This window comes from Macrobrachium nipponense, chromosome 10 (assembly GCF_015104395.2).
Source record: "Macrobrachium nipponense isolate FS-2020 chromosome 10, ASM1510439v2, whole genome shotgun sequence".
NCBI classification, from domain to species: Eukaryota; Metazoa; Arthropoda; class Malacostraca; order Decapoda; family Palaemonidae; genus Macrobrachium; species Macrobrachium nipponense.
This window is the reverse complement of record NC_087204.1, coordinates 94,911,160-94,929,115: the sequence shown is the minus strand read 5'-3', so window position 1 is coordinate 94,929,115 and position 17,956 is coordinate 94,911,160. Positions and strand designations below refer to the sequence as shown.

Sequence of the window (17,956 nt, the reverse complement as noted above, 5' to 3'; positions counted from 1 at the left end):
ATCAAGCTTAAATATTCTCAAGAATTAAAGGCAGAGGACAACTGCTGAAAGCAATTCAGGAATCGCTCGTATTTGCGAAGGCTATAAGAGCATAAAACCAATGTTCGTATTTCAAGAAACGCTGTACTACAAACAAAGCAATACGAGCATCAGCCACCTGACCGCTTCACCTTCAGGGTGCTTGTTGTTCGTTTAGCCTGTCAAGCAGGCTATTCTCATGCAAAGTGCGTGCAGGAGGAGGAGACACCGAGAATGCTGCTATGTTTCTTGACCGGTAACATGTAATTCCGCAAAGGTCAGGAACATTATCAAAGTCACGCGCAAAGTGTGGGTTGGAGTAATCTTCGACGCAGTAGTGTGCGTCTGGAAGTTTGTACGTATAGTATGTTGTTTTGTGCCGCATTTTTGGCTTAGGGTTCGATCTCGTTTTTATATATCCGAATCGTTACTTTTAATATATCATACAAAACGAAATACGATATTGGAATGTCTGAATGAGGTGACAGATATTATATAGCATTTTTTTTTCTTTGAATTCTCTTGTTCATGTGAACAAATTATTTTATTAGCAATTTGTTTGGTGCGCGCGCGATATATATATATATATATATATATATATATATATATATATATATATATATAATATATTATATATATATATATATATATAATATATATATATATATATATATATATATATATATATATATATTATATATATATATATATATTATATATATATATATATATATATATTTATATATGTATGTATGTATGTATATATATACGTATATGTGTATATATATATATATATATATATATATATATATATATATATTATATATATATATATATATATATATAACCTTGGGCAGAGCTTTAGTGCTACTATTTTCACGTGGGTGCAGGAAGGGAGGGAGACCTTTGCTTGCAACCTTAAAATAAAACGTCTGCTAAGTTAAAAGAACGTATCTGAACACAAGTACAATAATTTTCATTCCAGTGTAGGCAAAATCCGAACGCACACATATACACATATACGCCACGCCATCTTTTCCTGAAGAAAAACAAAAACAAACAAAAAATACGACAAACGGATAAGCGCAAGTGGTTGGTTTTCTGTATGAAAATAAGCAGCGTATTTGTTCTAAAAGACTTCTCTTCTGTTCAGGAACACCTGGATGGCGATGTATGCCTGTCTCGTCTTGCTGGTCATCGGGTGCGAAGCTGCCTCTCCTCTTAACAGCGGCACACTGCAGGTAAGAGGATTTTGTCCCTTATTAAGTAGTAATAATAATAATATATAGCTGCCTGTCCTCTCAACAGCGTAACACTGCAGGTAAGAGGATTTTGTCCCTTATCTAGTAATAATAATAATAATATATAGCTGCCTCTCCTTTTAACAGCTGCACATTGCAGTAAGAGGATTTTGTCCCTTATTTAGTAATAATAATAATAATATATAGCTACCTGTCCTCTTAACAGCGCAACACTGCAGGTAAGAGGATTTTGTCCCTTATTGAGAAATAATAATAATTAATAATGATGTAGTAATAATAATAGACTTTATTTCAGCTCAAGGCCATACACATGGAATATACAAAGTAGAGACAATAACATTCACAATCTAGATACATGAGATAACATGTGATAAAAAATGAAAAATCGGCAATAAAAAAAGTAGTATTCATAATGGTGTTGGCAGTAATAATGTCGAGAATAGTAGTAAAAACTAGAAACGATAACAATTAAAAAAAAAACTATAAATTAGAGGAATAGCTTATCTTAATGCAAATCGTAGACAGCACTGTAAGCATTATTACTTTAAAGTTAGTTAGTGAGTGAGAGGTTCTCATACATGAGAAAAGCTAATGAGCTTGCCCCTGTTATTTAACTTGGAATAGGACCTTGAGAACAGACAGGAACCTCAGAATTCTGGATATTCGAGCATTCCTACTTCGTCATCACTGCACATCGCATCAAATCACATTATATTAAAAGAAACCACAACTTATTTTGATTTGTAAATACACACGACCTCCTTGGAAGTAACATTTGTAAGCGCTCACTTCTCTAGCAATGTTTGTACGTGTTTTATGTTTTTCTCTTGAATTTTCATCAGAGCGCAGTGTGACTTTCATCCGACAAAAAAAAAAAAAAAAAAAAAAAAAAAAAAAAAAAAAAAAAAAAAAAAAAAAAAAAAAGAGAGAAAAAAAAACTGTAACTAGAGACAGACACAGGACACGAGAAGCCAGGCCCGTGTTTCCTTTTTCCGGCGATAATGTTGTAGAAATACACTCGCATACAGAATATTCCGAGTATTCAGTATGTTTGTATATATATATATATATATATATATATATAATATATATATATATATATATATATATATATATATAAATATATATGTGTGTGTGTGTGCGCGTGTGCGCGCGTTGTGTGTGCGTGTGAATGTGTATGTATTAAGTAAATAATTCGTCGATATATAATAATAATAATAATAATAATAAATAATAATAAGAAGAAGAAGAAGAAGAAGAAGAAGAAGAAGAAGAGGATAGGAGGAGGAAGATGAGGCGAAAAGATAACGCATGAATAGTCATAATGCGACGGCACTAGCAATGTAGATGATAACCATAACTTACGTAGCGCCGGGGAGCGTCATTAACCTGTCCCTATACTGGAGACAGACGGACAGACAGATAGACAGACAGACCTTGTGGAGGTCTTTATCTGATGATGGTCTTCCATGCTTGCATCCATCTTATTCCGCTCCCGTGGTCCCGCCGCTGCTGCCGCTGGTCGAAACCGCAATGATACGTTTCTCATCCGCGGACTTCAGATTGCGAGCATCACACGCCCCATGGAAGCAGCTTCCCTACGGTTTCGTGTCGTCTTTGTGTGACCGCAACGGTGGCCGTGTCCTCCTTTCTTCGTTGACCAAGGCATCACTGGCTCGACTTCCTCCTCTCCCTCTCAGGTCTCGTTGCGGCCCAATGCTGCTTGCTCCAGACCACTACTCCCAATGTCACTTAGCTTTGAACCATAATCCAAGCAATTTTGGATTTATTATGCCCAACCTTGAAAATGTGATCAAACCTTTTGCACAAACTCTCATCCCAATCAACGGATGAGATTTCAAAATCAGACCAATTATTCATGATGAGATGAATAATACAAAAAAATCATAGGGAATGGAAGAAGGGAGTTCATTTTGGATTTGTTATGCCCTCCCACCAGGAAAATATGATCAAACCTTTTGCATAAACTCTCACCCCAGTCAAGGGATGAGATTTCAAAATTAGACCAATTATTCACGATGAGACAAATAATGATAAAATAATTCTTGGGAATGGAAGAAGGCAATTCATTTTGAAATTGTTATGTCCCCAACCAGGAAAATATGATCAAATCTTTTGCACAAACTCATGGAACAACTACACCCAATTGAAGGGATGAGGTTTCAAAATGAGACCAGTTATTCACGACGAGCACAAAAAAAAAAAAAAAAAAAAAAAACACACACAACAACAACTTGGGAATGGAAGAAGGATGTATGTCACAACTGTCGACTTGAAACAGGGTTATGATGATATCCAAGTACTCTCCCTGTGGAACGTCATGTCGTCATTTGGTGCGCACCATAACTTATAAATCTTGTTTATGTTGCTACAAATAAAGTAAGATTTGTTCTAATAAGGAAAACGACGATATACGTTTTGATGTAGGTATATTGTTTCCCAAGTAACTCAATGTTGTCATTAACTAAGTAAAACGAATATTCGCAGTACAATATGGGTGTCCAGCTGAAGGGAGGCATTGCGAAACCCTGATCTTTCCAGCTGATGCCGATAGCAGGACAATTCTATCAAAGAAAACATCGAATAAGTGCACCAGTCATTTAAGGTGGTCGACTAGAATGTGATTTTGAAATCGAGAAAATAAAACAAAAATAATGTTGAGAAATGAAATCACACGCAGAAACATCGTAAAACCGAAGCATGATGTGTTTCAACAAAGTTTTTGCTGCTAGCAATAAGCAGGTGTTTTTTAAATATAGATTTGTGTTCATTAGGAATAACAATAAAAATAAACACTATGCCAGTCAAATTACTGTGTAAATATGAACCAGCAGACTGTAGTTTAGTTTACAATCAATAATACCAGCTTTAATATCCGTCTCTTTTTGGTAACTTTTTATAAAATCTGGAATTGAAATCATGAGATCAGACGAGCGCAGCGAAACCGTGTAAATCAGTTTTTATAAAGATAGAGTCAATACAAGAACACCGTAATGGAAAGTAAATTCCCTAGAAAACATAGATGATGTAACAGTATTATTTATTTTTTTGTGGGCAATTTATGAACGGTGAAATGACCGCTGTCAGAAATAACATGCATTACCGAAATTGCGTGGCGGTTGAAGTTATCTTTGCGGTTTACTGCTTACTGAAGTTTTCTTTCTTGGAAATGTGCGGTTACCAGACTTATTCTCTCTCTCTCTCTCTCTCTCTCTCTCTCTCTCTCTCTCTCTCTCAGCAACAGGCAAAAGCCATACATCCATGCATACAAATAATCGCTAGAGACAAATTTCAGAGACTGACACTGACAGCGGTTATAAACGTTAAACCAAACTGCTGTGCAAAAGATCGGACACTTGGGTCATTAGCACGTTCAAAGAGTTTTCTGGAATACTAATAGGCGTCTTCTCTCCGGTAGACTTGTTTCGTCCTCACTGCTTTCGCTCAACTCTTGGTTCATTGTCCTAATCGCAACGAGATGAAGATGAATATACAAATGCATTCCTGGAGTATATATTACTAAAAGTAGGCTGCTATTTAGTAAACTGTAACGTTATTCGCTGATTTACGGTTGTTTTATTTATGTAAGATGACAGGAGTAATTTTGAATGCATACTCATGAAATCTGACGATCTTTTGAAAATGTTCCAAGACAAAAGCTACAAAGCTAATACAGTAACAAATAGAGAGAAAGGGTTTCATCACAAATTGAATAGGCCTGTTATCCAAACGAAATACACCTCTGCCTGGTAAAAGCAGAGACTTTTCATCTTAGTTCTGTTTGTGTTTCCTGGTTCATGATAAGATTTTCATATCTTTTATAATGAAACCAGAATGATGACATGGCCAGTAATCAGGCCTGTAACTAGTATGGGAGCTGGGAGGGGAATTTTCAGGAAGTCCATATTTTCCTGTGACTTTCCTTTTCTTTTATTGAACTGTACTTACAAAGTAATAAATAACAATTTTTTTTTTTGCGCAAGACTTTTTCATAACTTTTTTTATTCAACATTAACATCATTCTTTAGTAGTAGGAAATACAAGAGTGATAATAGGAATACGATATATACCTATATATGCAATGACATTTATAGAAGAAAAGGTCCAGTTTGACAAAAAAAAAAGACCCCCTCCCCATATAAAAAAAAAAAAAAAAAAAACTCTGGGTACGGGCCTGGTAATATATTTCAAAAACATTTATAGATTTCTACTGATTCTCAGAGTTACTTTTCCTCTAGGTTTTTCATAAGTAAATTACATCTGTCTAATTTCATTCCATTTAAGTTACAGTTATAGAAATTCGCACTAACTGATGCTGATATATTTTTTGTTGGTAGCGTAACAGACTGAATTGTATGAAAATGTATATTTCATAAATTTTTACCTTTTTCCTCCACAGTTCCTGCAGCACTTAGGCCTAAACACCGGAGGAATCATCCCTGACATTACTCTGGGAGAGAAGATACGCCAGGATGACTCTCCCATTTACTACATCAAACTTCACCTGTTCCTTACTATTACGTAACAACACAACCTCTTTCCACAGTCAGACGACACGACGCCTTACCCATTCGAGAAGGGTAAGAGAGAGAGAGAGAGAGAGAGAGAGAGAGAGAGAGAGAGTGTGTGTAATGATATGCAGCCATAGCAGTCAGCCTTCAGTCCGTAGATCATGTTATACCAGAGGTGGCCAAACAGTCGATAGCCGTTTCCCCACAATCCTAATATAAACAAACAGAAACACAACCAAACATACGCGAACACACACGCACATACACACACACACACACACACACACACACACACACACACACACACACACACACACATATATATATATATATATATATATATATATATATATATATATATAGATATATATAAGTGAGGCAATTGTACTCATGTTTTATCGTACTATGGCGCTGATTGGAATTTTTTTCTTTCCCACGTAATAATGTTTGATTATGTGATTATATATGTAGTATGGTAGATCGTAAAAAGAGTTTCACTCTTTAGAGTAGATCTCGGAGTCCAAAAGTCTGGCCACCCTTGTGTTACACTGTCATTTACCATAGCCTCTACATTGCATGAACCGATGTTGCATGAAATACAACAATCCTCGTTTTTCCGAGTTTCTCTCATAGCTACCTTTTGTTGCAGATCGCCATCGACTTCACCAGCAAACGGGCGGCCAGAATCAAATTTACCACTGGAACAAACCTTCTACCTCGTCTGACGTCTGGGGCCACTGGAAGACATCTTCCACGCAAAGTCCCCACCACCACCACAACCACTACAACTATACAACACCCCTGCCCCAAACTACCACGACGACTCCAAAACCCGTCAAGAAGCCTTGGCTGACTTTGGACAAGTACTTCCCCACACTGGCCGACCCTCCGGAATCTACATCTACAAGCCGAGGCCTTCCATCAACCCTAATAAGTTTAAGAATCGTTACTTTACGCACTTCAACTATTAGTGGCTGTCCTCTGTAAAAGGGAACTTCCTCCTAAATTTGATCATACTCATTGGGTAAGCGTAGTTGTCACTAATGCATTGTATTTAGTAAAAAATACTTTTTCGAAAGTTCTTTATAGAATCCAGATGGCAGAAGACGACAAGTCCTGCTGAAACCATCTACTATGCTTTTCAGGCTACAATTATTTTTATGGATTAATACTCAAATAGCCATGTTTATGTGCTTTAAATTCGTAATATATTTATTTGTAGAATGCATTCGAAAGTGAAAGGTTGTAAATTATAAATAATGGAACTGTTAATTTAAAAAGAAAAATTTGTCATTCGTTCCTTGCACAAAGAACGGGCGAAATTCTGATACACGGAATCGGTAATGTTTCATTCCATTGTTACAAAGTTGAGAAATATTTCTCACTCGTCTCGAAATCAATCTCCAATATTCAACCCTTTGTTTTCAAGGTTGAATATGGCAGATGACAAACGCAAAATCAACAGTTTGTTGACTTTTTGCTGTGGATTTCAGTCTTGTATTATATCTGTAAAACATGTTACTAACTTAACATGCTAGTTTAGCGTAATTATTCAGTCTTCCCTCGAGCTACCTGTAGAAATCAGACCATATTTATTAACTCCTGCGTAATCCCCTCTCTTCTTATTGCAATAATAGAAGGCTTTTTTATCATCTTTAGCATCCTCTCGAATGGAGACTTTTTTTATAAAGACATCATTAGTATCATATTTTGTAAAACGAAGAGTTAATTTTTGCAAAATGCGGCGCACTCTGTTTATACAATCATACTAGCTTTTTCGGCTAGACCAACACTAATTCAGTACAAAAGATAGATCATTCGAGCGAATAGAAATTCATCTATGTTTAGTATAATGTTTGCCCGTTAAATGCAAATCGGTTTACTAAATAAACACAGATGCTTGTCTCCTCCGTTAATTTCCCGATTAACAGGTGCATTTTGAGCCAGGACTTAGATCTATTTTGCGTATTTTTTTTTCCGCGGATTTTCCTTTCCCTTGTGCCCTGTCACCAAGACGGTTTCGACTGTAGACTAGAAAGCTGTTGACTGTGATTGTTTTCATACAAATAAAAGAAAGGCTTTGTTAAGTGGTTGTTTCTTATCTATCCTCCATTCCTAATGCTGTTTCGAGCGGTTTTCATCATGCTTAGAATTTTTCTAAGATTATACGTAATGCTCTTACGCTTAAACTTACTCAACACAACACCCATATGCATGAGCACATACTTAATAACAAATAAGAATTTATTTGTGATGGACTAAAAGAGAGAGTAAACACTATGATGTGTTACACATTTTTTACTGATAAAATAAAATTTATAACGTCAAAGTTACTAAGTATATCTTAGTTTAAACCAGACCACAGAGCTGGTTAACTACAGTTCTTCCTTGGGCTGGCCCGAAGGATTAGTTTATTTTTTTACGTGGCTAGGAACCTACAGGACCTACAGCTGTTTTTGGTTTATCCGAACCACATTATATCGATAAATGAACTTCTAACCACGAGCAATAAATTCCTACGATTCCACGTTGGCAGAGCGGAGAATCGAGCTAGGGATTAAGCGAATCGTAACCTACTTGTCCAACGAGCTATTTTTGCCATTAAAATTAAAATAACAACTGACCCTTTCAGGCTCTAATGTAAAAAATAAATACAGAGATGAAGTGTTGGGTTTAACGTAATCTTAAAAGAATGTAAAAAGACACCCCCCCCCCCAAAAAAAAAATATATATATATAAAATCAAAATAAAATACATACAGGATGAAGGAAACGATATTACAGAATATTTCCAAGTGAATGACCCAATATGAATAATTAAACGAAATATAAAAAAGGGTTCATTCACTGAGACATTTAGAGCCCAAGTGGAAATAGACGAGCAAAACCTACTTGCTCCTTCGAAGCTGTTAAGCGTCGCTTAATTCGTCACTGTCTGGTACTGTAGTGAAGTGATCATGGACAGTAGCCCGACGAAGCAACATAAAATAATAATACTAATGGACGATACCTTTAAAATAAACTGTATTAGGTTCAAGTAAGGATGAAACTCTCTCAAGAAGCAAATATTTCAGTATCATTTTTTTTAGTAAAGACTTATGTTAATCGAAATTATTAGTACAAAAAGGAGCAAATTAATGATGTAATAGGTAATAACTCCCTTACAATTTGTCACTTTCTTTTCCGTAAACAATTTGCCTACAGAAAAAATATTCACTCCACAGAATTTTCTTTTTACTATCAAGATAAAGAAGAGAGAGAGAGAGAGAGAGAGAGAGAGAGAGAGAGAGAGAGAGAGAGAGAGAGAGAGTAAAAATATCGATATCATTCAAGCATATAGTGTCATCTTCAGTCAGCAACGAGTAATACGAAAGTGTTGCATAAAATTTGACCAGCAACTAAGATCTGGCGTGTGTGTGTGTGTGTGCTTGTGTGTGTGTGTATGTGTGTGTACGTGTGCGTGTAAGAGACAAAAAAAAAAGAAAAAAAAAAGAGAGAAGAGATGAAGAAAACGGGGTCACCTCTAGCCGGTGACAGAGATTTTTCATTTCGGCAAAAATGAGGCCTTCGCTTTAAACGGTACAAGACTACAGGCAACTTTTGGAAAATCAATACTCCTTTCAGTTATGATGAATTTTCCTCCTTTGCGGTGTTGGTCATTGTAATGATGATGAACAAAATTATTGTAGCGTCTCAAAGTGAGGTCTTGTCTCTGACGACCATAAAGAAATCTGGATCCCAGTTATCACCAGAATTTTACGGGTCCATGATTTCTGAACTTGAATGTTCTCGTACCATCATCTAATAAACCTTATTATTATCGTAATATTAGATTTTCCCCCCCACGGGAAAATTATAAAGGAAGCGCGCTCGAAACTATATTGCTAATCTGTCGAAATAAACACGCAATCTTGTTATAAGATTCGTTAACCGATCTCAAGAGCAGTTACTCTGACTCTGCAATTGCCCTTATTACACATGGTGGAGGTATGATGCCCTCACCATTGATCGTCTTCTGAATGTTGCACTCTCGACACATACGACTTCGCAGGTCTCCTTGAATCTTCTTTTTTCCGCTAAGGATTCCTGTCTTGACATTATGTAACAGAATGCTTTCAAAAGAATGAAGAAGAAGAAGAAGAAGAAGAAGAAGAAGAAGAAGAGAGAGAGAGAGAGAGAGAGAGTAGAGAGAGAGAGAGAGAGAGAGAGAGAGAGAGAGTTCAGAGCCTTTCCTAGATCTGGATATACCAGATGACATTCATGGCTATAAGATTAAAGGTGATTTAGTCTGTAAGAGAAAGAGAGATATCAGGATTTAGACATAACAAAGTGTACGTTAAGAGCTGGTTTTATTTTCAAGGAAGACAGCTGTGTTAGAATCTTTTGTATGTGTGTATCATATTTACAGCCAGAAGTAAAAAAACAAACTCATACATGTGAACACACCAATTTTCCTTCACTGCGTTTCGTCCTACGTGTACAATTTTCCATTTCGTTGATTGTGACGTCGGGAACACTTCCTATGATCGTTGGTCGGGATTAACACCGAGATTGATCACCCAGGTCAAAATGCCTGTCGATCTTACCGTTATCGGATTCCAAAACCTCTTTTTTGTGCTTTTCGCTGTTTTGTATTTTCTCGCAAACAGGAAATTTTTCATCACCTTTTTAATTGCAGGGGACTCCATTCGCGGCTTCTGTTGATTGCAGTCGGAAAGGTCACAGATCAGGAAAAAACCCAATTATCAACGAAGGATTACGTGGCCAAGAATTATGATCGTCGGGTTAGAATCGTATGAGGATGCCCTCAAAAGGAAACACATGAGGAAAAAATTACTCTGAGAATGATTATGAATTCATTCAAGAGTGAGATTAAACTGTTCATACTTTTTGCGAAGTTGGTATTTAAGCATACATAAAAACACAGTTGAACGTGCCCACAGATACACCCCATACACATCCACACACATATCTAATATATATATATATATATATATATATATATATGTATATATATATATATATATATATATATATATATATATATATATATATATATATATATATATATATATATATATATAATAGTGTGATCGCGCTCTGTGCATGCATATAAGTAGATTTATGCTTTCTTTATTTTTTTTTCCTTTTTTTTTTCCTATTTGTGTTACATGTTGTAGCTTGCCTTGGCTATACATCTAAAGAAACGATGACGAAATTTAATATATATATTTCCTCTATAAAACATATTAACCTGATAATCACGTGGTCTCTGGCGTTGATTTGTTTGATCTTGGAGACCACATCAACAACTTCTTCACTGCAAAAAGTAAGATTCAATTGATCACCAAGGTAGTAAAAATTCCCGAGATGTTTACTAGTATTGCAACAGCCCCTGTCTGTCTCTTTATGCCATGCACCTAGGTGATGGTTATGGTTACTTCAGGGTGGAAATTTTCGGATAATCTGGGTGTGAGAAACATCGAGATTATTTTCAAGAAGATTCTAAGAGTTAGTTTTTGAGATATGGGGTCCCGCTTTTATCAGAGAAGGTCTCAGTACTTGGTCACACTCCGGGAATATATCCCCTGGTGGTGAGACAGTAAATAACCTTCCTTTGATTTTTATTTTTGTTTTTGTTTATGTTTAAGAGGAAAATAAACCACTTTTTCGGATCATTAGCGCAAACCTATATAGCCTTCTCTTCTGTTTTTTATCCTTTCACTTTTGTTTTTTTATCCCTTTAGAAAACGTGAATATTTCCCTTCTTAAGCTCCTGTATCTCAGATGTTGCAACTCGCCAATTAATTCCCGTATTTGTATACCTCATTCTTATCAACTTCTCATTTATTCGCCTAAGTTGTTAGGCATGACCAAACCACTGCACACGCAACTAGAACTTTTTTTACACTGGAATGAGGAATCTTAATGTTACAGGACTCAAATCCAGTGTTGATGAATTGCATTTATAGATACAGTTTTTAAAAATATAGAAGTGTTCATGTGAACAATACATTTGAAAATATAGTCAATACTCAACTTACCCGGAACACCATTAAAGATTTCATTAAACTTTTCTACTTTCTATGGGTGTCTATATATATATATTCTTTGTTCTCTCAGCGCAAACAATGAAAATGAGCTAGTTAATGTGTACCTGTGACGAACGCACAGAAACCTCCCCAGGGGGCAATGCAGTATCGTAACTGAAAAGAAAAGTGACTATTTACCTCCTCCAATATGCAAAGTACGTTATGCCTCTACACTTATACTACTAAAAAACAACGGAACTCCTTCGGAACCTTCTTCCCCTCATCTGGAATGTCTTGCAAACGGTGGTCACGCTTTCATTGCTGTAATAACCCACCACCCCCTTTTGCATGTGCTTTCTTAAACCTTTAAATTCCCCTTCATATATCCACACACAAGAATGGGGAGGTTAGTTTATATTCAACGAACTTTTCCCACTCTTTTATACTCGCATTGGACAACTTTTTAATGTACTGCATACTCTTCACATTGTTTCCCTCCATAGGTATCTTATCTCGAGGTCCACACGCACACATACACAACAAATAGTATGTATATATATATATATATATATATATATATATATATTATATATATATATATATATATATATATGTGTGTGTGTGTGTGTGTATATATATATGAAGCGGATGCAGAGTAGGCAAACAGGGGTAGGCTTGATATCAAATATGACCTATCCTGGAATGCCGTGCCCTGACCTAACCAGATCTTACCTTCCTCCTTTAACCTAAATTAAGTTACGGTGCCGTGTCCTTAACTGGCTGAGGGAGCTTCGCCCCCTCATGACACCCCCACCCACCCCACAAAAGGAACACTGAACAACATCCGTGTCTCCCTGCTCTTTATGCTATCCATATATGTATATATATATATATATATATATATATATACATATATATATATATATATATATATATATATATCTGTGTGTGTGTGTGTGTGTGTGTGTGTGTGTGTGTGTGTGTGTGTGTGTGTGTGTGTGTTGTGTGTGCGTGTGTGTGTGACTTTTGATTTTTGGTCCTCCCGTGGAAAACCAAATTTGCTGATTTTGTTTGTTTGTTTGTTAATTGAGATGTGACCGAAAAGTTCTTTGATCTCAGTTCCCACAATTTTGAGAGATACGAAAACAATGACGGTAGTACACGTTTCGCCAATTATGTCTGGGAAAAACTTTTCTGTTTTGGACGCTGATAAATCGTTTTGTTTGAGATTACTGATCGTTTTTGTAATTTATTTTTTAAAATTTCGTCCATTTTTTTGTTCTTCTTCTCTCTGGTTGGCTGATCATGGCCATAGGCATTAAACAGGCGTCACTTGTGTGAACTTACGAAGAAAGAAATATATCTGATTTTTAACTGAGATACATGCTACGGTATTTTCAAACAGCAGACATTCACATCCGCCCTTTTATAGGGAGGCGGACTAGACTCCGAAGAATTCGCCAAGGATGCGGAGTCCTCTAAAGGTTTCCCGTTATTCAAATGATTCGGTTCCCCTAAACGTCATCTGAAAGAACGACTTTACCTTCTTTGCTAAAACCAGAAAGTTGATTTTTCATATTTGCTTAGTTTTTTGACGAATATTCTGCTTACCGGCATAAATATAGACTAAAGATAAATGAGCAATAAACAACTTTTTAAAAAAATGATAAATGCAAAAAGCAAAATGTCAACTATTAATATGAAATAAGAATAATCTTCTTGACAGGATGACTTATAAAACCAACATCTCTGCATCAACAGTTTAGAAGGTCAAAGTCTGTGACCCGACGCCGTGGCAATTATGTCATCATTTTTTTATCATTTAAAAGAATTCGGTCAAAAGGCCGGGCGAGTTAATTTAGGTCATTAGTGCTGTTGCACAGGTTGTTTTGCTTAAGGGAAAAATAAATGAGAAATAAAAGAGGCACCTGGTTGTTTTTCTCTAAACACAAATATTATGAGTTATGGTTTTAGTCATGAATCAGAAATGGACAGCAAGGTTCTAATCCCTTGAGCGGAAGCAACGGGTGGGGTTTGTGTTCTTTTCCCCAATCATTTCATAAGAACGAAGTAGCATATGTCAAGACAAACAGCATTAATGGCAAAAAGAATTCGTACATAACACTGTCTTCGTATATCCTGTGCGTATTATGTAAAGCAAGCATATGGTCGACTGACCGAGCGATTCATCTGGCGCTGCTGTTTCGAAGACAGTTGAAACCCACAGGAATGAAATTTTTTTTTTTTTTTTATTTAAGTGTGGGGGTTATCCATTCTTCGTTTTGTCTTCTCGTATCCTCCTCATTTTGGTACCTTTTTATATTCTCGTTTGATTTTTGCCTGCTGGTTTTGTTCCTCCATTTTGTTTTCTACTAATTGTGTTTCTTTTCTTCAGTATCATTATGCACCTAACCAACGTAAGCATGAACAGAGAGAGAGAGAGAGAGAGAGAGAGAGATTGAGAGATGGTATGAACATAGAGAGTGAGAGAGAGCGAGACAGAGGAGGGGGGGGGGCCCCCCTGAACAAGAGGAGAGAGAGAGAGGAGAGACGAGAGGCATGAACAGAAACAACGTAAGAGAAGCATGGAACAGGAAGAGATAGAGAGAGAAAAGAGAAGAGAGAAAGAACATTAGAGACTAGAGAGAGAGACAGAGGAGTGCATGACACTAACACACACACACACACACAAGAGAGAGAGAGAGAGAGAGAGAGAGAGAGACCCAAGTAAAGTTCAGCGACAATAAGTAGATATGTTCAAAATTAAAGTAACAAACTTCTACAGCTTCACATATTACTGAGGAAAACGAATGAAAAACGCTCTGCTAATACAAACACTTTTATTCAAAAATGATGTAATACAAATTATATCTTTGCACCGATCCATGATCCATATAGCTACGTGCAAGATGCCTAAAATAACATTATCAACAGTGTAGCCACCTTTTGAAAAAGGGGCTGTAACAATATATTTATCTGTACAGGGATATAAAAGTATATAATTCAACAATCTCAACAATATTTTAGTAACAAGTGCAATTCTTAAACTGAACATGGAGTTATAATTACTGTAACTATTTAAACAAAACATTGTGTAAAAACGTAGGTATTTGAGAATACTTTTTAATATAAGTAGGAATATTTTAAATATATTAGCTATTAATGTAGTTATATAATCTATGAATAAGTTACGTACATTACACTACATAGATTAATTTTCTACAAAAGCTTGAAAAATCACATAACATCAGGACTATTTCATAGCACTACTTGGTTTTCAATGAAGCAGATTTCTCCAAAGAAAAAGAAACTCGAGAAAACAAAGATAAAAAAAAAAACATCAACCAAAATTTCCCGTTAATCAAACTCCTCCTTTGACCTTACGTAACATCGCGAAAGAAAAATCCACAAAGTCTGTCGGAAGCGTCGATCACGCAGATTGACTACAAAATATCCCCGATACCTACAGCCGCTTGAAGCTCGGCAATAGTCATCATTACCGGCTGTTAACTCGAAGAACGGAAGACTCGAAGACGAAATGAAAGGATGTGTGAGCAAAACGTTTGTTGTTAACAATGCGAGGAAGAATTCGGTTCTAAAGTAACGGTCAGTCAGAGCGATTTTTGACCCTGATAGTACGAATTGAACAAATCGCTCAAATCCTGTTAACAGCGGCCACTTGGCTGGCGGGAAATTCTATTTTGTGAGGAGGTCTCTTGATTATATTCATCCAGGAAGTCTTAGACTTGAGTGCCTGGAAGTATTTGAATTAAGAACCAGTTAACTGCTTGATGAGTTCGGGGTCTTTGACTTGATTCAGACTGACAAGAATAAATGGTGTTTTTCCCACTCGATTCGGGTGACTATATTATTATATCCGACTGACAGAAGGACTTTTGATACGATACTGGCGACTGTATCATCGACAACTTGTAGTATTTCATATGGTTCAGTTGTTTACCTGGTTAGTTTGAGTACGACTTTGAACGCGTTGACTGGCTTCCATATTAGCTTAATGATGAAAGCTATTCACAAGAGCCTACAGTCTCTCTACGTATTTCTCAGGGTACGTCCACGGTCCCATTTTGTCTATAATTGCTGTGGTCATCTCCTAACAATAAACAAAATGATTATCCCATAATAAGGAAGAATAGATTGAAATATTTCACGGGTAATGGTGAGGTAAATAAAAAAAAAAAAAAAAAAAAATAATAATAAGGGGGAGCGAGTTGGGAGTGGTGTGTGTGTTTTTTTTTTTTTTTTCTATTTTTTTTAAGGATATTGCCCCTAGGTGGAATAACATAAATAAACAAACCTCTCATACCAGAAAGTTTTTACTCTTATTTTTTTCCTTAGGTTTCGGAATACACACAGTTCATTTATTTATATAGCTTTTTCACGCTTTTCTATTCATGTACTCGAACGCCTTTTTTTTTTTTTTTCATTTAAGAGTTGTAATTCAAAAGTACAGAAGACAATAAAATATTGTATCGATATTAATTTAAAGTTAACAGCAGGAAATTGACGTTCAAAGATTTCAAAATATTTCTCTAAATAAATTTTTTTAACTAAAAAATAGTCATTGAGAGTCAAATAACACCCACGAGAAATCAAAGACCAATACCAGAAAGTTCCAGAACATTACGACGTGACTTCTCTATCTGCTTAATTAAGTCTGATGTAAGAGAGGAAAGTAAAATCACATTTTCTGATGGCACACTGGAGACATCACTTCAGGCGAGAATAAAGAGAAGAATGAATCCGAACAATGATACAAAACAGGCGACGAAGGAATAGAAGGGAATCAGACGGAAGGTGTTCATTGGAAATGTTGATCTTATTGTGATCGCTTGCTTCCCCTGCAACGACAGAATCTCACTGCACTCAGTCACTGCTCTGCTCCTCTCTGACGCAGTAGTGACCATCTATGCTCGTGATTGTCAGCCCAAGGTCTGTTCCGGTACTTACAAAACCAGCAATAACTTCGTTAGTTTTCATCGTAGAAGAAGAATAAGACCATGTTTGGAATCCTGGTTTATCTATTCTCTATCATCAATAATGATGAAAAAAAGGTCCCATATCAAAGAAGAAAAGTAAGATCATATTTTGGAATCCTGGCGAAAAGTTTAAGTAGAATCATGCCTAATTTTTTCTCTATCATTAATATAATAAAAAATATTCCAATTTAAAAGAAGAAAAGTAAGACCATATTTGGAATCCTAGTGAAAAGTTCTACTAGAACCATGCTTTTATTTTTTTTTTCCTCTATCAATGATAATAATAAAAAAGTTCCCATTTCAAAAATCATTATCAAAAGCCCAAAAGCAAAAAAAAAAAAAAAAAAAAAAAAAAAAAAAAAAAGCAAAAAAGCTTACGAAATATTTCAATTACATACAATATTTTTTTGGCTTTTTGGCCTCTTTTGATGAGTGATTTTTACTTCAGGAATCCTTTGGGAAAGAAAATAAATGTTCCAATCAAGACGTTCGACGGCTGGAAGCTGTCCTGTTTGGTTGAGAAACAGATTGTAGACCAATACAGCGTTCCGATTACGTCATAATGAGGTAAAAGAAGTTTTATTTATCTAGCAACCACAGCACGTCTGAGACGAGAGAGAGAGAGAGAGAGAGAGAGAGAGACAACAAAGATAAGAGACATGTTTGAGTAAAAATTCTTCATTCTCGCCTTAAGTGGCTAAAACTACTCTCCTAGATTAAAAATTTAAGACATTCACTCTGACACGTCACCTGGACGTGTCCATTCCATGATAAAAATAATGATACTAATCTGATATATTAATAATATAATTTAATTTAAAGTGTGGTTAGAAGCTTTTAAAAAAAGAGAGAGAAATTGAATTTCACTGAGTTACCGCATGTCGCCGAGAAACTGAAATATCTAATCATTAACGAATAAAATGGTCAAACCATGAAAAGTAAATAAAAATAAATCTGTTAACGGAAACTGCGGAGCTGTTTTTGGTTTTTAATTTAGTTTATTTAGTGTTACTTACTTCCTCAGTTATCAGGTAATCCAAGATTTTAACAGATTTACTGATAAAAATCCTGAATAGAAATCAAACAGCATCCCCTTTTTATCCTACCAAAATACTG

The 17,956-nt window shown here is 35.8% G+C and overlaps 1 pseudogene; it reads left to right on the top strand.

The window, feature by feature from the left end:
• The first annotated feature begins 1,175 nt into the window (after positions 1-1,175).
• On the top strand, positions 1,176-6,878 carry LOC135224047 (uncharacterized; annotated as a pseudogene).
• The last annotated feature ends 11,078 nt before the right edge of the window (positions 6,879-17,956 follow it).